At 38.6% G+C, this 25,952-nt stretch overlaps 1 protein-coding gene and 1 pseudogene across 1 annotated transcript in view; both read right to left on the reverse strand.

Annotated features, from left to right (window-relative positions):
- The window catches only part of ADGRB3 (adhesion G protein-coupled receptor B3), an 880,035-nt gene that overhangs the window by 697,074 nt on the left and 157,009 nt on the right, over positions 1-25,952 (reverse strand). The gene's annotated exons all lie outside the window — the stretch shown is intronic.
- LOC120878679 lies at positions 9,717-11,619 on the reverse strand (annotated as a pseudogene).

Genomic DNA, 25,952 nt, shown 5'->3' on the forward strand with positions numbered 1-25,952 from the left:
TCTTTGGAAACCTGAGCAATCATGATCACACAGTTTTGACGAAGTCCAAACCAGAAGTGCCTTCTGTGTTCCACCAGATGGCAGTCCCGCATCAGGGAAAAGGGGGGGGTGGTGGTGGTGGTGGTGGTTGTATTTTGGATACAGAAGTATGCGATTCTGGTATTTTCTGTGATGGGAAATACCGACAAGTATACAGGTTGCTTCAGTACAAAATGAAGTATAGGTGTTTTGTACAAACTCATCACAAGTGTTCTGTAAAAATACAAAAGCAAACCATGTGAATTCCCCGAATTAAAAATATTTTGATGACTAACCTAAACTTCTAGTACATGACATAGAGTTGAAAACAAAACCCACAAAAGATAGAATATGTTCAAGTATGCAGTTATAGTCACTATCTGGATTTGGTTAATATCCTAAATATACCTCTGCTTCATAGCTACAAACTGCTTCAACTTTTTCATTTGGAAAGTGTTATGACGACATATTGCATAGCGCTAAGTTAAAACGCCAGCACACGTATGAGTAAGCAGCGAGGAATTATCTTTCCATGGTGATAAAGGAATTCTTTAAAAAAATCTAGTTTTACCCAGCCACATGGGTGAATGAAACCTTTCCATCTGTCTCTCACAGCAACCTTTACCAAGGACCACACAAGACAGTTCTCATCCATTTCTGGGGAATCCAGTCCAGAATCGAACGCATCTCTTGTGCCAGTAGCCTGGCTCTGCTCCAAGACCATGTCACTCTCTGGCAGTAAGTGATGCTAATGAAATAGCATCTACTTCAGAATGCCTGATGTGATGTCCATGATGGGCTAAAGGGCCAGCTCCACAGATAAGAATGGGCAGGCTCACACTTGCAGCCTTCTGCCTGCAGAAACTAAACACGGCATTGGACCCGAGGCTCTCTGGGTGCGTTGCTTTCATGATGTTTTAAGCTGACTGGATCCAGGTAGTCTGGCATTACCCTGTTTATCAAAATAGCATTTTTCAGGATACTGTGGACATCACCTAAATCAATGTTTCGCCTCAGATTCCAATTGGGTATTTTTGAAGCAAACTATTATCCATTTCTGTGCATGAGTCTTCTGGATCTTCATCTACTCTTAGCTTGAAGTCAGCTGTAAACCCCTGTGACAGATGGTTCAAAATCTTTTCTGTGGATCGGTGTTAACATATCATGCTTATCTTTAGTCATTCTCTTACTTCCCAAAGAGATTATTTAATTGTTCCCTGTTCCTTTTGGTCCCACCAGCAGCTTTCCAGTATTAAAGAAGCTTGTATTTCTTTCTTGCAGCCATTTGCCACCATTTTTCACATGTCCAGAGACACTTTTCCCTTGATCTCATGCCTCTTATCATGGATTATTTATTTATTGTTTATCAGTGGTAGGTAATATAAGTTTGTACTTTCGTTTCCTAATATATATTTATCTTGTAGGATCCAAGTGTAGAGATATTTAGAGAGAGAAATTGTTTGGAAAAAGAAGTATTTTTATATTTTTCCCAGAACTCTGAGTCAGGCATATTTCTCTGTTTAGGTTATTAACAACCAAAATGTTACTTTCTACAGATACTTGTTATTTGCATCATTGTACAAATGAACTAAAGCTAATTAACACAAATTCTATGAGCAATGGTAAAAGTACTCTACCACTATGTTTTTGGAGACAACACACACTTTTGTGCACCATTACAGTACATGGTTTAACTTGCCCTGCACATACAGAAAGGCTTAAAAATGGAGCTTATCAAAGCCTACGTTTATGACAATTGAATTACATCATATCACAAAAACAAATTTCACACACTAAAGATTCAATCTTAACAAAAGAAAATGTAGGTCTGCTAGGCTGTTTTGAAAGATTATCTATAATCAAGTAGCTAAATGGGTCACAATGTAACATTTTATATATTTTTCCTAACCCAAAGGCCCTGTAGAAAATTGACCTAATTAAGGCTCTGTAGAGAGCTTTTAATTTTTCCACTACTGTGAGTTTTACTTAGTTATGAAATGAAGCTTAATGATTTATTTTTTATTATTTCCTATAAAAATCCTCAATAAAATCAAAGTAGATGAATAACTTTAGAAACAAAAGTGCTACCCAACAGACTCCAGCCTTTCATTGTGAGGAGCCATTATAATCGGCAGTATCATTTTCCTTAGATTTGTTTATTTTCCATTACTCATAACTGCTTCTTTTAATTGGACCAAGCTAGCTTCCTTTAGACTCCCCTCCAGAGTGATGTTGGCAGAAATGATTGGCAGTTCCTTCTCCCACACGGTGCCATCCTGAAATTGCAAATGTCAGTTAACAGGCTTCCTTCTCTCTCCAATGTTTAAGAGTAGGAGTCTGCATTTAGCAGAAAGTAGTCTGGGTGCACATATTTCTGAATAAATGCGTGTGAATCTATGCATTCAAATTCTGGAATCAAGGGCTTAAAGGAAGCCAGAAAGGTCAACCAGTCCATCCATGGCTTGCGTTCCCATCTGTCATCTATTTGTCAGCCACTCCAGACAGGTGAAACTATAGCCTACTTTCAAAAATGATTACATTTAACCCCTTCTGAGTTACTTGTAGTAGAGGGTTAAGAAGAGCAGCACTGACTTAATTTTGCAAAGCATTTTTTTGTTTATAGCAGGACATTTTGCACTAAGGCTCTTATTAGATTTTATGGCCAGGAATAAAGTGGCATTTCGTTGTCCCTCGCCTCCTTTATTTTTTGTATCCAATTAAAATTGAGGGACTATTAGCAGTGAAATGGCCAATAAGTGCAGGTAGTGTGATAAGCAGAAGCTATCAAGGTAACAGAGTCTGTGTTTGGCCCAACATCTGTGCTCACCATGTACTAAAGCATATAAGGGAGCCTCAGTCATGCTGGAGTGACAACCCAGTCCCACCCTGATTTCCAAATTCTCATTTATCACACCACTAAGAAAAAGAACTAAACTAAATCTATTATTAAATAAGTGCGATATGAATAAAATGTTTTCATAATAAATCAGCTAAATGTTTCTTTTAAGGAAAAGAAAGAAGAAAAAAATTATTTTGGCAGCCAGGGTGCCTTAGTTCAAAATGAACTAAGGTTAACAGAAGAGGAGGCTCCCCAAGTTTAGGTCATAATTAGCGGTGTCTCAAGGAGAGAAATCCGTGACCAGGTGGATAAAAAGCAAGGAGATGCGCAGAAGGAGCCTTGCTATCTTTGCCATCATGGATGACATCAGGGAGAAGCCTTGATCAGTGACTGTTATTTTATTTGAAATGGTTCCCACTTCATGGCAGCACCTCTTCTGAGTACTTTATACACAGTAAATCGTTTAATCTCGGGCCGAGGATGAGGATGAGGTTCAGGGGCTTCCTGCCGCCACCCGGAGGACACGTGCGGAGAGGACCGCAGGCCCGGCCTTACTCACTGCTGCTTCCTCAAAGCAGGCGCTGTCGGCCAGCACGCCCGTGGCCCTCTCCAGGGGCCTGCGGCGGCAGGGCCCGTTAACGGCCTGTGAGGTGCAGGGTCGGCCTCACTCTGTGCTCCGGGAACGGGGTAGTGTCCCCTCAGGGCACACACACGCAGAGAGGCACGAACGCCCCATGGTCCTCACTCTTTTCGGCTCCTATTGCTCTTCCTTCAACCCGCTCTCCCATCCCACGTCAGGAGCCACTAGAAAATGCAGGCTGGAGCTTAAATGGATGAAGGAAGGCAAAAAAAAAAAAAAAAAACATTTTTTTTCTTCCCCCTGAGCAATTAGCTTGTGAGAGGCATGGATAAGGGTTTGTGGGATTTATCTCATTTAATCCTCATAAGAAAGGTTCTTATTCCGTCTTTACAGGCAAGGCCGTGTTAGTCAGGAGCCTTTCCTTCCCACCCCCTAGACCTCCCTGTCACCTACCCAATTACTCTCAAAAAACTGAAATGTCTCTTGCCTACAAAAAAAAAAAAAAAAAAAATTATGCTCCTTTCCAGAACTCCTCTTCCCAAAACCTTACAAGATGAGGGCATATTTATAGAGCAGGATTTTGCTTAGGGGCCGGAATATATTTGTTAAATCCTGAACAGGTTTCTGCTAGAAATGTGTTTACTGCTATGATAAATACACTTGTTGATAAAATGTTGCTGTCGTAACTTTCACGTGGGTGAAAAATGATTCAAAACAACATATTTGGGGAGCCAATTGGGATACATTCCCAGGATGCCTATTATATTTCACATTTTCAGAAACATTTCTGAGAAACAAATGTGTCCTGGAAGCATGACCTTTTTCTGAACAGAATAATCATTGGAAAAGAAAATAGCAATCAACATAAAAAGGCTACATTCCCCTGTATATCCTGTCTCCATAAGCCTTTTCCTGTAATTAAAAGCACCCGAAAACCCGCTACAAAATAACTACAAAAGCAAAATTGGGGGAAATTAATTCCATCTGAGGTTGTTACAGCTAAATTCACCTATTCCAGGAAGAAATCCTGAGAATACTGACACCAAGGAAGTTTAATCAAAACTTCAGTGATTTTACAGCCTCCCCACCCAGCAAGAAAACGGAAATGTGATAAAGCAGAAGATTCAACATTGGTCTGCCAAAAAAAGGCATTAAAATACACAGAGACAGACCATTAGAATTCTGAATCCAATTCTCATCCTGTTCCCTACCCTTCTTCTGTTCCTTTTTTACGACCTATGACTTAGCAGATGACAATACAAGGTATCACAGGGACACCTCACTTATTCAGAAATACCTTATTTCATACAAGGTCATTTTCCAGAAAAGTGAAAATTTAACAATATGCTTTACAAACAAAAAAGAAAAGAAACCTGAAATGTATTAGACACCATTCAGTTCTCTTTAGAGAGAATTCATGACATACAGTTTTACAAATTTACCTGAAGTTTAGGTGTCAAGCACCGCTTTGTCTTCCCTTCTTATCTCTTTGAGTTCACATGTGGACAGCTCACCATCCAACCCTTTAGGTTCCTAAGCCCTCTTATAGACTTCCCATCTTTATGTCTGGCTGCTTCTTTAATAAACCCAACTCGTCACATCACACTTCTGGTCGCAGCTGTCCAAGACACTGGTTAGAGACTGTCTAACCCAGCAGGACCCCACAGAGCCTTCCCAGGACAGACCCCTCCCCCATAACTCCTGCTTTAGCTCCTCTATCAAGTAAACAGATAAAAGTGTCTGGTGCACACTTATGAGTAGTTTTACAAATGCAAAGACCCCCACCAAACAGAAGAACTTAATTTTTTGACCATGAGCATGTAGCCCCCATACTTGTTAGAGCCTGTGGACTGATGATGTTAACCCCTGTGACCCCACTCTGTTAACCACACCATCAACCAACCATGAGCTAGGCATGAGCAGACCATACATATCCTGCAACCCCTGCCCTCACGTGGCCTTTACAATGCTTCCTGGAAGCCCACCTGGGAATCCAGGTGTTTGGAGCACAAGCTGTCTGTCCTCCTTGCTGGGTGCCTGCCATAAATGCCACAATTTCTTCACTACAACCCAGTGTCAGTAGACTGGCTTTATTGTGCACAGGAGAGTGGACCCACACTCTTTGGCTCTATAACAATATTGCCTTCCATGAGAAATCTTCCCTGACCCTCCGAATCAGGGCTCCAGGTTACTCATGAGTTCTCACAAGCACTATGGACTTTGCAGGAAAGAACTAACTACACAGTCCTTATAACTGCCTGTTTACTCCTCGGAACATTTCACTGAACACCAAGCAGACCAGGAAAGGATTAATTTCTATCGTACACGCTTTCAAACCTCTAGAGTTAGTACACTGCCCAATGCATGGATATTCAACAAATGCTTATTGAGTGAATGAAACAAGCTACCTCACTATGCACTAATATTGGCTTCTATTAAGGTTTGTGAACTGGACAGGTTGGTATTGGTTTAGCTGTTATGTTCTACTTCAGGAAGTTGGCAGTGTTTAGGATGACATCAATTGTGTGAGGACAAGTCCTAACTCCACCACATATGAACTGGAAAACTTTGGGAAAATTGGTCCGTTTCTTCAAACCTCAATTTCCTTCTCAGTTAAATGAGAAGTCATATTGAACCCACAGCTTGCTATTGTGGAAAGAATTAGACAATTTATGCAAATTTTAATAAGCTACAAATAGCTACTTATGTCTTACCTGTAATTACAATTACTAACTAATATAGGGTTATCTTCGGAGAAGGCAATGACACCCCACTCCAGTACTCTTGCCTGGAAAATCCCATGGATGGAGGAGCCTGGTGAGCTACAGTCCATGGGGTCGCATAGAGTCGGACACAACTGGGCGACTTCACTTTCACTTTTCAGTTTCATGTACTGGAGAAGGAAATGGCAACCCACTCCCGTGTTCTTGCCTGGAGAATCCCAGGGACGGGGGAGCCTGGTGGGCTGCACAGAGTTGGACACAACTGAAGAGACTTAGCAGCAGCAGCAGCAGCAGCAGCATAGGGCTATCTTTGCTACACTATCCTGAGCTGCCTTAGTTTTATTCTAATATTTTAAATGTCTTGACTTTTCCCATTAGAGTAACTGACAGAAGAGCTTCTCTCAGAATTGATTACTTGTATGGTAATTCATTACTGGCACTTTTGTTCTTTTTTTTTTTAATCACATGTCCCAGCTATTTCTTGTTATGCTGAGCATCTTCAATTCCAAATTTGCATCCTGAATTCCACACTTTCTCACAAAATCCAGCCCATAATTGCATGGGATTCCTGGGTACCTCAAGTTAAGAGCCATATCATTACCTCAAAAGTCTGCATTGAAAATTATCTGTCACATTTCCAGAAACCTGCTCCAGGGTCCACTTTCCACAAGTCCCTTGATGGTTACACAACCCCTTCCTGTGTTCAGGTTCAAAACCTTAGAAGCACTTCCAGTGCCCTTGTGAACACATCCAGCTGCGAGACTCAGCTCTCTCCATGATGGTGTTACTACTCAACTGCTGGGGAGCCACTACAACCTTCTAACTGATCCACCTCAGTGGGCTTTCACTACTCTAATTTCTCCCACAAAGCAAAGTGGAACATTTTCCATTTCTTGGTAGAGCTCTCTTCACAGGAACCCTCCACTTAGAAGCAAGCAAAAGCAGAGCTGTTAGAGACTTTCCAGGCCCTCGGAAGGGCCACACTCCATTCCCAAGCACTCAGGATCCCAGGCAATCTGATCCACAGTGCCTGCGAAACAACCTCTTCTCTTTCAAGTTCCATTTACTTTTTTCTGTGCTTCAGCCTTCCCTTTGCCTGCCAGTCAGATGGCTGAGAGGCTTGGAGACCCCTTCCCTACATATGTTATCGAGCCAAGCACACCAAGAGCGCACCATCTCCATCTCCTCTTGCTATTAAATTTCTCTTCATGGCACTGGAAACTACATGATATGAGTAATCTGTTTACTTGCTCCTTATCTGTCTCTCCTTTTTAGAATGTAAGGTCCCTGTGCTTTGTTTTATTCACTGCTGTATTCTCATAACTTGGACTCAGTGTAGGTGCTCAATACTTTCTGGATGAATAGATGCACATAGCTATTATCACTTGAGCCATTAAAATACAATAGCTGCTGTATTTAAATCTCTTTAAATGTATGACAAATCTCTTTATTTTTTGAGTTGTTGTTCAGTCGCTCAGTTATGTCTGACTCTTTGCAACCTCATGGGCTGCAGCACGCCAAGATTCCCTGTCCTTCACCATCTCCTGAAGCTTGCTCAAACTCTTGTCCGTTGAATCAGTGATGCCATCCAACCATCTCATCCTCTGTCATCCCTTTCTCCTCCTGCCTCCTATTTTCCCCAGCATCAGGATCTTTTCCAATGAGATGGCTCTTTGCATCAGGTGGCCAAAGTATTGGAGCTTCAGCTTCACCATTGTCCTTCCAAGGCATATTCAGGGTTGATTTACTTTAGGATGGATGAACTGGTTGGATCTCCTTGCAGTCCAAGGGACTCTCAGGAGTCTCCTCCAACACCACAGTTCAAAAGTATCAATTCTTCAGCAGTCAGCCTTCTTTATGGTCCAACTCTCACATCCATACATGACCACTGGAAAAACCACAGTTTTGATTATATGGACCTTTATACAGACCATTTTTGAGTTAAATCTTTTTAAATGAATCATTTATTTAAATCATTAATTCCAATGATTTAAATAAATGTTTCGAATGTAATCTACATATGAGCATAGTCACATGTCTTACTTATATATCCATCAAAACTCAGCGTGGTCTTAGCATGTTATAGATGTTCAATAAATGGTGAATTCAATCAAATCATACACAGACCTTGGTTATATGATTTTTATGACTGCTCACATTTCAATCCCTTAAGGAAAAACATTTCCCACACTCTGCTTATTCTGCTTTTGAAGTCACCAAAATCTGACATGTGGAAACTGAAACAGTTCGATAATTAAAGTAAACATTTACATAGCAAAAGTATAAATTAAATATTTAAGATAACTCATTACAATCTGCTCATGGCTGTGTTCTTCACTTGATCAATGTAAAAGAGCTTTCACTCAGCATCCATGGACCAAGAGACTAAGAGAAAGAAATGTGCTGTTCCAGCCGCACCACAAGGATCATCTCTCTAAATGCATAGCAATGGTAAGATGACCTCCAACAGGGGCTTTGCAGTGCCTAATAAGGAAGTCATGCAAAAATGTTTGCTGAATGAAGTCCCCAGTGTAAAAGCAATGAGTCAAGGATATGAAGCTGGGCCTCTCTGCCTCCAGGAAAGACCCAGCTCCTCGCCAGGCCCTCACCCCACACCCATCCTCAGGGATCACAGCATGCAGGCGCCAGCAGTAGGCTCACATCTCATGTCAACTTCTCTGAACTCAGTTTTCTGTTATTAGCAACTAATAACAGGTCTGGTGATAACTGGTAAGTACTTTTCTAGTTATAATAAAATGAGACCCAAAGGATAACGTTACATTATAGTTTCAAAATGGTGTGAATAAATTTTACTACTTTTCTAAAGATGTTCTATAATTTTATGAAGATAGGATTATTTATCATTCAAAACAATTTTAATTAAATACTCATATTATATTCATATATATCATATATTCACCAACCAGAGATGAATTAATAGCTGCTCCCTTTGAGGGTCTTTTTTAAAAAGCTGCTTGGCAGTCTATGTGACTTGATTCTTAGAATTCAGCCTATCAACTTCATTGCCTCACTCTTATGGTAAAATTAATACTTTCATATTATATACGTTTCTTTCAACATCTTCAACCCTAATTTAAACTATTTGAATTATAGTCTACACAAGGTTATTATGGCATTTTGCAAACTTGAATTTATTTTTTTATTTTATAGAGGAGAAATTTCTTTGCATATTTTTAAAAATTCTGAGCTATTTACATAAACTTGATGTGTTCGGTATCATAGAAATAAACCAATGTCTTCTGAATTTTCATTAGAATAATCTTCAAAAACATGCTCACTAATTCTGAGAAACTAAGGTGAAGAATGACCAAAACAAAATTCTTTTTTGAAAAACAAGGAGGGCAAGTCTGAGTAAGAGGAAGAGCAAAACATGAGTCTTCCTTGTCAATTACCAACAGCCCATCTGAGTAACAGGTTCTCTCACAGAGAAAAAATTGCTTATTTCATCTAGATTGCTTGTAGGTGTGGTATTAGCAGTTATGAATCAAGTGAAAAAAATATACATGTAAAGTTTGCCAATTGTTCTATCAAAATTTTAGTTTTTTTTTTGTTGTTGTCGTTTTTCCTGGCACACATTCTAGATTGCAGATGCTAATGAGAGGCAGAAATGCAAAGAGTGATTAGAGGAGGGTCTACCCACTCCCAACCTTAGAACCTGGACAGAGACATGCAACACCAAAGTTACAGTATCAGTGATTCTGGCAACCACTTATCAGACAGTGAGTGTTGCTGTTCCCCTAATGTATTCCTTCCAGAGTGCCTGTCTTACTAGCCAAAGAATCAATAAGAGCCCTGGGATAAAAACGAGAATGAAGTCTCAGAATCCAATTACTGAGGTTTGTGTATAAAACAGCAGAAAACAAAATATGCAGATTTCTTTTTCTCATTCTATTAGGATGATAAAGACAGTAGTTGTCTGTTCACAATAAAGACAGCCAGAGTAATTCAAAATACTGAATGCACAAAGAAATGCCATGCCATATTTTTAATGAGTGAGCTTCAGTTAATTTCAATAGGAAGTCATTAAAAATTTAAGGCATTTTTCTCAAGGGTGAATTCTCAGCTTCCCCCAACCAGACTTAGAATACATAGAGTTTAGAAATTACTTCTTACCTGATGGATAGCTGTACTTTTAAATTTTTTTAATAAAATCTATTTCAAACATTATTATCAGAACTTCATTTCCTAAACACGGCAAGAAAAAAATACTGTTATGTGTTATTTGTTTTCATAAAATTTAGAACTTAATCTTGAATATTTAATACTTTCAAGAACAATAAACTGAGATTACACTAGATCAAAATTCATATCAATATATTTCAAATGTATTATGAACCTCCATGTTAGAGTACTTAATGTAGATTGAAATGTCTTTTATAAGTTTAATTATGCCATATATCAAGTGAGTTTGTTTTATAAACAAAGGCTTGCAATCAGAATAGGAACAAAAAATTGACATTTGTGCTTTGTAGATATTTTATTTGAATAAATGCTTTTTAAGTTTTGATAATGAATACACATCTTTCTTCTTCATCTTCTCTAACCTAAAGGAGATTTACACACAGTCACTAAGAAATAAACTGAAATACAGGCATACTTTAGAGACTCAGTGCAGGCTCAGTTCTTGACCACCACAATAAAGCAAATATGACAATAAAGAAAGCCTTTTTGGAATGTCTGTCTTTTCTTGTCTATTTGGTAAATTTTTACTCATTCTTCTCTACACATACACATTTTTTTTTTTTTTTTGACAGGAAACAGCATTTATTGGTGAGCATGATTAAGGAGGGGACAGGGCTGATGCTCTCCTGCGTGCAGGGCCCACCACCAGTCCAGGGGACCACGATTAAGGATGTATCTGACCCCAAAGCCAACCAGGATGAACAGCTTTTCTGCCACCATGTTTTCAAATTCATCCGCATTAAACTGAGTAAATCCCCAGAAGATGTGATCTTCTGGCGCCCCGGGAACTTGAACTCGACCTGGCGGAGGGCTTGGATCACATGCTCTTCGTTCTGCAGCCTGGTGCAGTCGGGCGTTATCACTTGGCCCCTGTGGACCCTGGCCACTGTGCCCTGGGGCTTTCCAAAGGCGCTGCGCATATCTGTCTGGAGTCTGTCAGCTGCAGCACAAACAATATCCTGTTGATGCGGATAACGTGGAAGGGGTGGAGCCACATTCGGATGTGAAAACCGTCTTTACCACCACTTTTCGCCATGTACTGTTGGCACAGATACGGGCGGCCTCCAGGGCTTCAGAGAGCTGCTCATGCGCATCTGACGCCGTGGCCCACAGAGTGGCAACTCATGCACTTTGGCCTTCTTATGTCCCAAGTCGAAGATGCAGATTTCAGCCTTAGGGACACCTCGGCAGAAGCGGGACTTTGGGTACAACTTGTTCTTACAATAACGGTAACATCAGGTGGGGCGGCGGCCCATGGCGACACTAGGATCTTCAGCGACATGCCGAAGGGAAAAAGCACACCTTAGGGATACTGTGGGCGTGGCTCCCCACTACTGCAATAAGGTGGATATTGCAATAATGTGAATCACAGTGAATTTTTGGTTTCCCAGTTCATATAAAACTTACACATACATTATGCTGTAGTCTATTAAGTGTGCATTATGTCTGAAAGACGACGTGCATGCGAATGTTAAAGTATTTTATTGCATGTTGATGTATGGCAAAACCAATACATTATTGTAAAGTAAAAAAAAAAAAAAAAAGCTAACCATCATCTGAGCCTTCACCAAGTTGCAATCTGGTTGCTGGTGCAGGGTCTTGCCCTGAGGTTGACGACTGCTGACCAATCAGGGTGGTTGGCTGCTGAAGGGTGGGGTAGCTGCAACAATTCCTTAAACTGAGACAATGATGAAGTTTGCAGCATCTTCTCGTTTCAGGAATGATTTCTCTGTAGTAAGTAATGCTGTTTGACAGCATTTTACATACAGGAGAAGTTCCTTGAAGTCAGTCCTCTCAAACTCTGGCAATGCTTTATCAGCTAAATTGACGCAATATTCTAAATTCTTTGCTGTCATTTCAGCAATCTTTACAGCATCTTCACTAGGAATCATTTTCTGTGCTCATCCATAAGAAGCAAATGCTCAAATGTTAAAGTTTTACCATGAAATTGCAGCAATTCAGTCAACACCTCAGGCTCTACTTCTAACTCTAGTTTTTTTTCCATTTCCATGACACCTTGAGTGACTTCCTCCACAAAGCTTTGGACCCCTCATCCATGAGGGGAGTCATCCATGAGGACTGAAATCAATCTAAAGTCCCTGTTAATGTTGATATTTGGACCTCTTCCTGTGAATCACAATTTTTTTTAATGGCACCTAGAATGGTGAATACTTTCCAGAATGTTTTCAATTGATTTTACCCAAATATATTAGAGGAGTCACTGTCTAAGGTAGCTATAGCCTTAAACATGCATTATTTAATATAATCTGAAAGTCAAAATAACTCCTTTATCCATGGGCTATAGAATAGATGTTGTGTTTCCAAGCATGAAAACATTCCTCTTGTCCATCTCCATTGGAGCTCCTTGGGGACCAGGTACATTGTCAATAAGCAGCAACATTTTGAAAGGAATCTTTTTCCTGGGCAGTAGGTCGCAGCAGTGGCCTTAAAATATTCAGTAATCCACGCTGTAAACAGTGTGTTGTCAGGAAGACTTGTTACATTAACAGAGTTCAGGCAGAGTAGACTCAGCATCGTTCTCAAGGGCCCCAGGATTCTCAGAATTGGTGAGTGAACACTGGCTTCAACTTAAAATACCAGCTGCATTAGCCCCTGACAAGAGAGTCAGCCTGTTCTTTGAAGCTTTGAAGCTAGGCAGTGCCTTCTCTTCTCCTGCTATGAAAGTCTTAGATGCTGTCATCTTCCAATATGAGACTGTTTCATCTAAATGGAAAATCTGTTGTTTAGGGTCGCCACCTCCATTTATGATCTTAGCTAGATCTCCTGGGTGACTTGCTGTTTCACCTTACACTTCTGTGTTATGGAGATGGCTTCCTTCCTTCAGCCTCAGGAACTGACCTCTGCTAGCTTCAGACTTTTCTTTTGCAATTTCCTCAGCTCTCTTAGACTTCATAGAATTAAAAAGAGTTTGCTCTGGATTAGGCTTAAGGGAATGTTGTAGCTGATTTGATCTTCTATCCAGACCACTAAACCTTTCTCCATATAGGCAATAAGGTAATTTGCTTTCTTATCCTTTGTGTGTCCACTAGGGTTGCACTTTTAATTTCCTTTAAGACTTTTTCTTTACATTCAAAACTTGGCTAACTGTTTGGCACAGGAGGCCTCACTCTTGGCCACTCTTGGTTTCAGCTTTAGCATCATTCCTTCCAAAGAAATCCCAGGGTTGATCTCTTTCAGAATGGACTGGTTGGATCTCCTTGAAGTCCAAGGGACTCTCAAGAGTCTTCTCCAACACCACAGTTCAAAACCATCAATTCTTTGGTGCTCAGCCTTCTGCACAGTCCAACTCTCACATCCATACATGACCACAGGAAAAACCATAGCCTTGACTAGACGGACCTTAGTCAGCAAAGTAATGTCTCTGATTTTGAATATGCTATCTAGATTGGTCACAACTTTTCTTCCAAGGAGTAAGCGTCTTTTAATTTCATGGCTGCAATCACCATCTGTAATGATTTTGGAGCCCCCCAAAATAAAGTCTGACACTGTTTCCACTGTTTCCCTATCTATTTCCCATGAAGTGATGGGACCAGATGCCATGATCTTAGTTTTCTGAATGTTGAGCTTTAAGCCAACTTTTTCACTCTCCTCTTTCACTTTCATCAAGAGGCTTTTTAGTTCCTCTTCACTTTCTGCCATAAGGGTGGTGTCATCTGCATATCTGAGGTTATTGACATTTCTCCTGGCAATGTTGATTCCAGCTTGTGTTTCTTCTAGTCCAGCATTTCTCATGATGTAATCTGCATATAAGTTAAATAAGCAGGGTGACAGTATACAGCCTTGACATACTCCTTTTCCTATTTGGAACCAGTCTGTTGTTCCATGTCCAGTTCTAACTGTTGCTTCCTGACCTGCATACAGATTTCTCAAGAGGCAGGTCAGGTGGTCTGGTATTCCCCTCTTTCTCAGAATTTTCCACAGTTTATTGTGATCCACACAGTCAAAGGCTTTGGCATAGTCAATAAAGCAGAAATAGATGTTTTTCTGGAACTCTCTTGCTTTTTCCATGATCCAGCAGATGTTGGCAATTTGATCTCTGGTTCCTCTGCCTTTTCTAAAACCAGCTTGAACATCAGGAAGTTCACGGTTCACGTATTGCTGAAGCCTGGCTTGGAGAATTTTGAGCATTACTTTACTAGCATGTGAGATGAGTGCAATTGTGAGGTAGTTTGAGCATTCTTTGGCATTGCCTTTCTTTGGGATTGGAATGAACACTGACCTTTTCCAGTCCTGTGCCCACTGCTGAGTTTTCCAAATTTGCTGGCATACTGAGTGCAGCACTTTCATAGCATCATCTTTCAGGATTTGAAATAGCTCAACTGGAATGCCATCAACTCCACTAGCTTTCTTCGTAATGATGCTTTCTAAGGCCCACTTGACTTCACGTTCCAGGATGTCTGGCTCTAGATGAGTGATCACACCATCGTGATTATCTGAGTCGTGAAGATCTTTTTTGTACAGTTCTTCTGTATATTCTTGCCACCTCTTCTTAATATCTTCTGCTTCTGTTAGGTCCATACCATTTCTGTCCTTTATCGAGCCCATCTTTGCATGAAATATTCCCTTGGTATCTCTAATTTTCTTGAAGAGATCTCTAGTCTTTCCCATTCTGTTGTTTTCCTCTATTTCTTTGCATTGATCACTGAAGAAGGCTTTCTTATCTCTTCTTGCTATTCTTTGGAATTCTGCATTCAGATGCTTATATCTTTCTTTTTCTCCTTTGTTTTTTGCTTCTCTTCTTTTCACAGCTATTTGTAAGGCCTCCCCAGACAGCCATTTTGCTTTTTTGCATTTCTTTTCCATGGGGATGGTCTTCATCCCTGTCTCCTGTACAGTGTCACAAACCTCATTCCATAGTTCATCAGGCACTCTATCTATCAGATATAGACCTTAAATCTATTTCTCACTTCCACTGTATAATCATAAGGGATTTGATATAGGTCATACCTGAGTGGTCTAGTGGTCTTCCCTACTTTCTTCAATTTAAGTCTGAATTTGGCAATAAGGAGTTCATGATCTGAGCCACAGTCAGCTCCCGGTCTTGTTTTTGTTGACTGTATAGTGCTTCTCCATCTTTGGCTGCAAAGAATATAATCAATCTGATTTCATTGTTGACCATCTGGTGATGTCCATGTCACCATAACCAGTAATAAAAATGTTGGAAATATGAGAATTACCAATATGCAACAAAGATGCAAAGTGAGACGATGCTATTGGATAACCGGTGCTGACAGACTTGCTAAATGCGGGGTTGTGAAGATTTCAACATGTAAAAAACACATTATTTTAAAAGTGCAATAAAACAGGCTTTGTCTGTATTATAGGATAAATTCAGCTTTATCTCTAGAAAAAGGAGTTTTAGTGTGAGCCAGAGATTCTGAAATATACCAAGCATGGTATTTTAATACAGATACTCTTGTCCAAGGTTACATGTGCTGCAGCTCAGGACAGGCTGCCCCCAAATGTGCCAAAGTGGCATATTGATTATTTTGAATTAAGATTAAGGGAGAGCCAGCTGGAACAAAAAGAACACTCTGGCCCTCCTTTGTCCCCATGAGAGCAGGAAACAAAGCTCCCATGGGAAGGTGCCCTACCTTTGGCAGTGGACGGAGGGCATCCTTATTGACAGAGAGAGGGGATTCAAGGTCCCGAAAGCTGTCTGAACAAACTGTGTTACGTCTTCATTTATCTGCTACCCCAAGGAAGACCTCTTAGTTTCATCAAATATTCACAACTACTTGATTCTTCGTCTAAAAGGTATATCAACATCCTGATGCAATCACTTCTTAGCCCCCTTATGTATAGGGCCTCCACATTTATATAAATTAAATTTGTTTTTCTCCCTTTAATCCATCTATGTCAATCTGATTATTAGATTAACCAAAAGACCTCAGAAGGGTAGAAGAACACCCCTCCCTCAAAACATAACCCAAGCTTCACAGTGGAACTGTTGTATCTACTAACACTTTACAATTTCAGTTCCTTTATTGTCAAAACCTAGAAAATAACCTTTGACATACAAAATGTAACAGCCATGATTTTTATCATACATGTGCATAGTATACATTTTTAAGTTTAATGATTTTTAAAGAACTGCAGATTTTTTCAACAAAAAGTTTTATTACACTATTATTTTAAAGGGAAAGATTATGCACAACTTTTACCCTGAAAATCTTTTAAGTTGCAACTTCCCAAAGTGTAGCTAAATCAGTATTATAATGTTATTTATTCTAATTCATAAAACTTAAAAGATGGGCCAACATATTGATTATTTCGACATCAGTGATGTGAAGATACTAAAACAAATAATTTATGCTTCTAGAAACATACAATTAAGGAGCTAAAAATAACCTGTAAAAAAGCACTTTTATTTTAAAGAAAGCCAAGAGTTTCATAGAATATAGACTATTAGAGAGAATGTTATTCATCCAGCATTGGAAAATATGACCATGTGTAGTCAGAATGTCCATGAGAAACCTAGAAAAGCAATTTATGTTGGGAACCATGGATTATAAACCAGTGCATTACGAATGTATTATTGCTCCTTAATCAGATTTCATCAAGTTGATCTCTCCATCAGTGGCTGATTTATGTATTTATGACTCACAGTACTGTATATTTGCTTCATAAATAAACTATAACTTTTTTCTATAGATAATTTTCTATTGATATCTCTTTTGGAGATCCCTGGTGGCTCAGACAGTAAAGCGTTTGCCTGCAGTGTGGGAGACCTGGGTTCGATCCCTGGGTTGGGAAGATCCCCTGGAGAAGGAAATGGTAACCCGCTCCAGTACTCTTGCCTGGAAAATTCCATGGACTGAGGAGCCTGGTGGGCTACAGTCCATGGGGTCGCAAAGACTTGGACCCGACTGAGCGACTTCACTTCACTTCACTTCACTTCACTTCACTTCAAGTAGGATTAGTGGTTGTAGCTAGTAGTGAAGTATCTAAGAGAAGTTGGACAAGAAAAAATAAAATATTTTTAAATGACTACTGATTGGGATCCTTTCATGGACTTGTTAACAATAGTCTTTAAGGGAAATGGTTCATTAAAACAATCAAGAAAACATAAGTCAAGTAAGTATATAATTATGTTCAAAATAGCTTTTTCTAAGAAGGCTTAGAAATTGCATTAAAGTGAAATAATGTTATTTTTGTTCATTAGGTGGCAAATTGTCTACACAATCCATAATTCCAGGTAAAATCCATGCATTTCTATATGTAGAGCTATTGTGTATGAACTGGTGTAGACTCTGTAAAACAGTGCTCAATATGTGTATACTCCTGTGAAAAGTTCATACTACATAGGAAGCAGCTAGTACAGTAACCCCAGGAAAAGGTTTAGCCAAAAGCTCATTTAAGAGAAAACATAAAAAACTGAAAATAAATAATCTGAGCATTCAGTAGAATAAGCTATAAAAGAATACAAGACATGTAAGGAAGAGAAACGACTGAGGGAAAAAGTAATTAAATGAAATAGAACCTGAGAACAACAACAACAAAAAAAACACAATTGATATGGTCAATAAAAATAATTTCCTGTATTTTGAAGTAGAACCCAAAATATATCTGACAAAATTGAACAAAAATAACATAATAGCTCATATAATATAAAAAGGTAAAACAGATATGTGTCTCTATATAAACTTTTTATTTTAAAATATATGTTATTAAAATATTCACTATATTTGAAAACATAAGTGAAACAATATGTTTCTAGAAATTTCTTAATATTTAGGAATACACAAGTTACCAAAATTGACCAAAGAACAAAAATAGGTATCTCATCCAGAAGCATTTTGCAAAAATTATTTTTCTAAAATTTCAACTCACAGACAATCCTTACATACATTGTTCCATAATATAGAAAAAAATCCAATATTATCCAATTTTATGAAACTACTATAATTTGATCTTAGGATAAGGCATCTCATGTAAAGAAAATTGTAAGCTTGTCAAACTTATAAATAAAAATGAATTAAAAAGGACAAGAACCTTGCAGGGGTTGATACTGATAACACATGGTGAACTGTGCAGACTGAACGGCCCAACCTTCAACTGCTATCATATTTTTAAAATATTTATATATCATAGACAAGAAAGTTTTTTTCAATAATGCTCCAAATTTAGAAAATCTACCAACGCTATTTCATCACATAAATGATATGATCAAAGTTAACAGATGAAGAAAATACATTTGATAAACCTTAGTGCCTATTCATGGAGAAGGCAATGGCAACCCACTCCAGTACTCTTGCCTGGAAAATCCCATGGACGGAGGAGCCTGGTAGGCTGCAGTCCATGGAGTCGCAAAGAGTTGGACACGACTGAGACTTCACTTTCACTTTCATGCACTGGAGAAGGAAATGGCAACCCACTCCAGTGTTCTTGCCTGGAGAATCCCAGGGACGGTGGAACCTGACGGGCTGCTGTATGTGGGGTTGCAGAGTCAGACATGACTGAAGTGACTTAGCATCAGCAGCAGCAGCAGCAGCAATGCCTATTCATGACTAAAGTGAAGTTGCTCAGTCGTGTCCGACTCTTTGCAACCCTGTGGACTGTAGCCTGCTAGGCTCCTCTGTCCATGGGATTCTCCAGGCAAGAATACTGGAGTGAGTTGCCATTTCCTTCTCCAGGGGATCTTCCCAACCCAGGGATTGAACCCAAGTCTCCTGCATTGCAGGCAGACGCTTTATCCTCTGAGCCACCAGGGAAGCCCCATTCATGACTAAAAGCACCATAAAAAAACTAGGAGTGGAAAGTTACTTCCTTAGTCTATGAAAGATAGTTCTCCCTCTTCCTCAAGAAGAAAAATCTAAAGTAAAGATCATCTCTGACTGGTGTAACTTTACTAGTATTCAGTCAGAATAAATGTGTAAGTGCCTGGTATCACTTCTGCTGTTCAACACTGTCCCAGAGCTCCCTCTCAGAAGGACAAAACTATGGTGAAAGTAAAGAAAAGGTATGAGAATAACAAAGCAGAGTCAAAACTGACATGTTCTGCAGAAAATAGATATTTATGATCATTATTTGAGCCCAGAGAATCTACAAACTCTTAGAATGAATAAGAAAGTTCAAAAGTTGCTGGATATCAGGTCAGCATGTGAAATTTAGTAGCATTCCATTAAACCAGCACTAATCAAATAGAAATTTTAGTAGAGAAATGTTGAAGAGTAAAATTTTGTAAAATAAAATGGGATAAAGCTTACCAAACTGCGATACATTTTGGAAGGGAAATTATACATTTTTATTTAAGAAAGGAAGACATGATTAAATCAGGCATTGCAATATGTTGATATATTTAAAAATGAATTAATCAATGAACTCTGTTCTAATCAAAATCCCATCAGGATTTATTTAGAGAACTTTTTTTTTTTCTGATATAAGGAAAACATTATTAAAGCAAAGAATGGGATAGAATTGTATTTAATTTTTTGGCCATGCTGTGCAGTATATGGCATCTTACTTCCCCAACCAGGGATGTAACCCGTGCTTTCTAAATTGAAAGCACAGTCTTAACCACTGGACAACCAGCTAAGTCTCGGAACATAATTTTAAAGGAAGTTTTTAAGGGGACTCCACCTCTGCCACCTTGCTTCTTACATCTTCCTTGAGGAAGCATGCAAGATTACTACGACCTTTTCCAGTGCTGCTGCTTTGGCTGCTCTTAGTAAAATCATCTTCCTTTTGATTCTGGTTCTTCAGGAGTCATATATTTCTTTACTCTTTTTTCATTTTGAATAATGGTCTTAATCTATTTGGCATCCTACAACGTTACAGCTCAGTTATCATATTTTATATCTCTTTTTTTTCTAACTGAATCTTGATTTTCTCTAAAACGCTGACATGTTTTAACTTTTACTTGCTCTAGAACTTTATTCAATAAAAATGAAAGGTATTTTGCAGGCAAGCCTTTGCAAGAACATTAAATATTGATTATAAGAACCGTATGAGAGAACAATTCTACACATAAGTTTTATAAAGCCCAATTTCTGCTCATATCTAAAAATATTATTTTAAAAAAGGAAGAGAGACAACTAAGGAAAAGTAACTTTTTTTTTTCAAAAACAAGCAAATAACATGAAATAATCCTTAGTAATCAATCCTCAGGTGCATTTCTATTAAAACCAGAAATAAGACATGAATACTTGCTATCATTGCTAATAAAACCTCATTAACATTTAAAATATGCATCCCCAACATCCAGTAATCCTTGCAGCAGGAAGAAATCCTTTAACTGGTGGGTACATGAAAATGTTTCTTTGTAATAAGGAACATAAAAAAGCAATATAAAAGTCCACCAATATGACACAAAAGAATAAAATAAGTAGTCCATTTCTACGAATCATTAAATTACAACAGTTAAATGCAGATTTCTCTCTTAAACATGTGTTTGTGTGTGTGTATCAAAAAGTTCATCTGAATGTCATAGTCTTAATAAAGTAAAACAACCTAAATAACTACATACAGGAGTGTTTTATAGAAACATAAAAAGTTAGGCTAAAGTTTAAATGATGACAGAATTTAGTGAATTACCTGAAATCTAAGATCTGTGTCCCTCTCCTGGAAATCACAGAGACTGTAATGTGAGAGTCATAGAGGATTAAATGTGATATTACAAGTAAACCACTTATTAGAGTTTCTGGCACTCTGATAAGGTTTCAGAAAAGGACAGGTGCTATTATTATTGTTACTATAATTCTTACTTTATTATTTATATCTGTAAGTCAAATTATTTGATCATTTTATTTGGATTCCAATTATGAGTGGTCATATGATAATATCATTTAACTTCACTTATAATATTGCATTCAAAATATATGCAAATATGCTTATAATTTATTGAATTGCTTTCTTGTTTAGGTGAAAGGTTAGAATACATTCTTACATTTTTTACTTCTGTTTACTTTTCAAATAGTTATTTATCAGTCCTACTTAAACAATTCATTGATTCATCAATTTGGGGGTCACATCTATTACTTGTTACATGTTTACTCACACTTGGGCTTATGATGTGGTGGATTTATTTTGACAGAAACTTAGGCTTCATCTGTATAATACCAATTTAATTATTGTGCCATAGTAGGTTTTAGCACTGAGATCAAGTTGCTTATTATTACTTTTTTTAAAACAAAACATAGATGTATTTCTCACTTGTTTGCTCTTCCATATAAACTTCAAGATTCCTTTTACAAGTTCTTAAAAAATGAATCTAAAAAAAAACAGAGGAAAGGAAGGATGGTAAAAAAAGTAGAGAGAAGGTTATTAAAAAGAAAAAGGAGAGGAGAATGGGAAAGAGGGCAAAGATAAAAATGCTGCAATAGTAGGTAGGGTTCAGCTTCCCAGGAGGCGCAATGGAAAAAATGCATCCACCAATGTGGGAGACTCGGGACACACAGATTTCCTGGGTAAAGAAGATCCCCTGGAGAAGGAAATGGCAACCCACTCCAGAATCCTTGCCTGGAAAAGTCCATAGACAGAGAATCCCGGTGGGACTGCAGCCTACAGGGTCACAAAGAGTCAGACACAACTGAGCGACTAAGCATGCACACAAAAACATTGGGTAGTCTGGAGAGCAGTGATAGTCGTACAACACGCAGTTTATCCAGCAAGGGATATGGTAAATGTCTATGATATTTAAATAGATTTGCATATTTTAGCCTAAAGTAGATTTTAAATGTGGTGCTATGGCTAAAATCACTGGATGAATGATGAGAACAGAAATCTGTCATTCTTTAAATACCACTTGATATATCGCACATCACTCATATGTGGAATCTAAAATATGACACAAATGAACTTATCTTTGAAACAGAAACAGACTCACAGGCACAGAAAACAGACTTGTGGTTGCCAACAGGGAGAGGAGTGGATGAGAGTTGGATTGGGAGTCTGTGATTAGGGGATGCAAACTAGTATATATAGAATGAATAAACAACAAGGCCTTACTCTATAGCCCAGGCCCTGCTCCTATAGCACAGCATAGGAACTAGCTGCAACATCCTGTGAAAAACCAAAATGAAAAAGAACATGAAAAAGAGTGTATATGTATGTATCTGAATCTAATAATCTGCTGCATAGTAGAAATTATACAATATTGCAAATCACTTCTGCTTCAGAAAAACAAATTAAAAAGATAAATAGGTCATTCTTATACAAAAGTATTAGGCAATAAAATGTTCATATACAATACTTCTCAGGTAACCACAAATTTGACCACGTATTATCTAGTTGGTCTCATAAAAACATTTCCCATCTTTCCATTACTATTTTGGAAGACAGGCAAGTATGATGATAAGGAAAAAAATCTGACAGTAAAATAGATTAGCAGTTTCATATTTTAAAAACTTAAGACTTAATCTGAGGAAAAACAAGTTGGATCACACACCAGAAAAAAACCTAAAAGAAGAGTAAGGAGAAAATAAACAGGCTACTTAATGCCAAGTGCAGTCTATACAATAAAACAGACCATACATGGACATGAATCAGCCACGGGTGTACATGAGTCCCCCATCCAGAACCCCCCCCACCTCCCGCCCCATCCCATCCCTCAGGGTTGTCCCAGTGCACCAGCTTTGAGTGCCCTGTATGGCCAAAACCACTATAATTGTATAATTAGCCTCCAATTAAAATTAATTAATATAACAAAACAGAAAATGTATGGCTGAACCACACACAATGTGATCACAGAAGCATAGTAATGCTATGGACTCCTTGAAGGAAACCTACTCAATATTCTCTAATAATCTATATGGGGAAAGAATCTGAAGAAGAATGGATATATCTATACGTATAAGTGAATCACTTTGCTGTACCCTGAAGCTAACGGCAACATTGTAAACCCATTACACTAGTGGTGGTGTTGTGCTTCCCTGATAGGTCAGTTGGTAAAGAAGCCGCCTGCATTGCAGGAGACCCTGGTTCGATTCCTGGGTCAGGAAGATCCGCTGGAGAAGGGATAGGCTGCCCACTCCAGTATTCTTGGGCTTCCTTGGTGGCTCAGCTGGTACAGAAACCACCGACAGTGTGGGAGACCTGGGTTTAAACCTAGGTTTGGAAGATCCCCTGGAGAAGGAAACTTGCTACCCACTCCAGTACTCTGGCCTGGAGAATTCCATGGACAGAGGAGCCTAGCAGGCTACAGTCCATGGGGGTCACTAACAGTCAGACACGACTGGCTTTCACTTTCACAGTTGTTATTTAGTCACTAAGTTGGGTCCAACTCTTTGGCGACTCCCTGGACTCTAGCCCGCCAGGTGCTTCTGTCCATACTTCAATATAAAATAAAAACTAAAAGAAAAGAAAGAAAAGAAAACCAAGCAACACCCCTGCAGGTACTCAGAGGGGCTGCCAGGGATACTGAAGGACTGCACAGACCACAGTAGATGCGGAGAAGATACATCAGTGGATACAGAGTCCAATTCAGGCCCAAGGGAGCCAGCAGCAGAGACTGGGCAGACAGAGCCTGCCCCCAGGAGGTGCTAATTAAGCACTGGTTGAGTCAAAAGATGGAACCGGATAGGGAAGTTTAGGGTGTCTGTGTAAAGTCACAAATCCGACTGGGAGGAGGGGAGCCCTGCCCTGAAGCGTGTGGATCTGAGCTGGCTGCAGGAAGCTCCCCAGAACTTGCTGCTCTGAGCAGCAACCTCAGGACCACCAGGCAGGAGCCAGAACACTGGGGGAGGTTGCTGGAAAGGAAACCTGGTGAACTGACTTCTCCTTTCTCAACATGGAAATAGCCCGAGCTATTTAGCTAGAAGGCAAGTGGGGGGAAAAAAAAAAGCTGATATATCTTAAAAATTATGTTTGGCAAAAAGAAAAATGAGAGCATTTGAATAGTTTCCCTTGCTTCCCCTCTATACTATACATCTAACTGCAACCAGCAAATGTATTCAGGGAACCAAATATGCCCCTTTTAGTGTCAGCGCATCGGCTCCAATCGGACACCAAATCCTGTTAGATTTCTTTTTTTATTTTATTTTACTTTATTTTACTTTACAATACTGTATTGGTTTTGCCATACATCAACATGAATCCACCACGGGTGTACACGTGTTCCCAATCCTGAACCCCCCTCCCACCTTCCTCCCCATACCATCTCTCGGGGTCATCCCAGTTAGGTCTTACTGAGGGGAATATAACGGCAAATGGCACAGTCTTCTCTCGCTGGAATGCAATCAATAAAAGAGTCAAGCCCACCTGCACTGCAGCTGCTACCTCACAGACTCTTTGCCAGAAGCCATTATTTAATAGAGCTGTGGGTATGTTATGTTTGTGGTTTTCCTTCTGACAAAAAGTAAGATGAGTTGGACTGAAGGTTTGCCTTGACTTGCTTTTATAATTTTTTTTTTTTTTTTTTTTTAGGAAACAATACTTGGTAGTGTCATTTTATTTAGTTCTCTTGAAAGCAATCCTTTGATATTTTATGAATTACTTATCTCATTCTAATAAGGCTGAACATGGAAAATTAACCTCCTATATATTCCTAATTAGTTTATAATGAATTTTAGTTTCTCTGTTAGGAAAAGATCTATCCAACTAACTACTAGGAATTTAATCTCATTACTGAAGCATATGACAGCCATCCCAAGGGGAAAAACGTCCTTGAGGTGTGTGTGTGTGTGAGTGAGAGAGAGAGTGAAAAAGAGAGTCATTCTCAGAAATAACTAAAATACCTAATTTTTTCCCTTCAACTTTGATGGCATATCGAGCCAGGATCATTTACAACTAATGAATGACTTCATTATGAAACACTGAGAAAAACAAAAATTATGATATTCAGATATACTGAATTGCTTGCTTCTGCTTATGCCCTATGCTTTTAATCAAGATTTAATAAAAAAATGAAACTAACTAGCTAATTACATAATTAAATTGAATTTTCCAACTTAAAAAGACATTGACTAGAAGGAAACCAATGGCACACTATATGAACAAGCATTCATGAGACTTTCTTAGGCTACATTTTATAATGTATGGTAATGTAATAAAATAATTTGTGCTATTAACATTCATTTTCTTCAACTATAACCCTTGTTTATTTACCTCTCAATTGACCTAGTTTCTTTGACTTTTCTGGAAAGAAAAGTTCGTTTTTACATACAGAGAAAGTTTTCATTAATACAATAATCTATGTTTGAACTGTATTTGAGTTTAAGAAATATTGGATATGCATTTTGGAAATATCTTGTACACAAAAGAATCAATTTGATTTAAAGACTTCATAAGGACCATTTACATAACACTAGGCCATGTCAAAAGTGAAATGTAAAAGTAATCTGGAATAAGGAAAGCAGTGGCCAAATATTTCACACAATATACTAAAAATAAAAAGAGGCCAGACTGCAACTAATACAGACAATGGAGAAAAAGGATTTGCCAAGAATGTTAGTTAATGAGGAGCACATGTTTTTTAGGCAAAGACAGGTGAATTATCTTTTAAGAACTGAATAAAATACCTTAAAAAGTTCAGAGTAATATATAAATCTTTTCTACTCATAAATAAATAGAAAATTAAATATTTTGTAATATATGATTACATTTTCATTTTGTCTCAAATATATGGAAA

The sequence above is a fragment of the Oryx dammah genome, unplaced genomic scaffold (assembly GCF_014754425.2).
Source record: "Oryx dammah isolate SB20612 unplaced genomic scaffold, SCBI_Odam_1.1 HiC_scaffold_19, whole genome shotgun sequence".
In the NCBI taxonomy this organism is placed as follows: Eukaryota; Metazoa; Chordata; class Mammalia; order Artiodactyla; family Bovidae; genus Oryx; species Oryx dammah.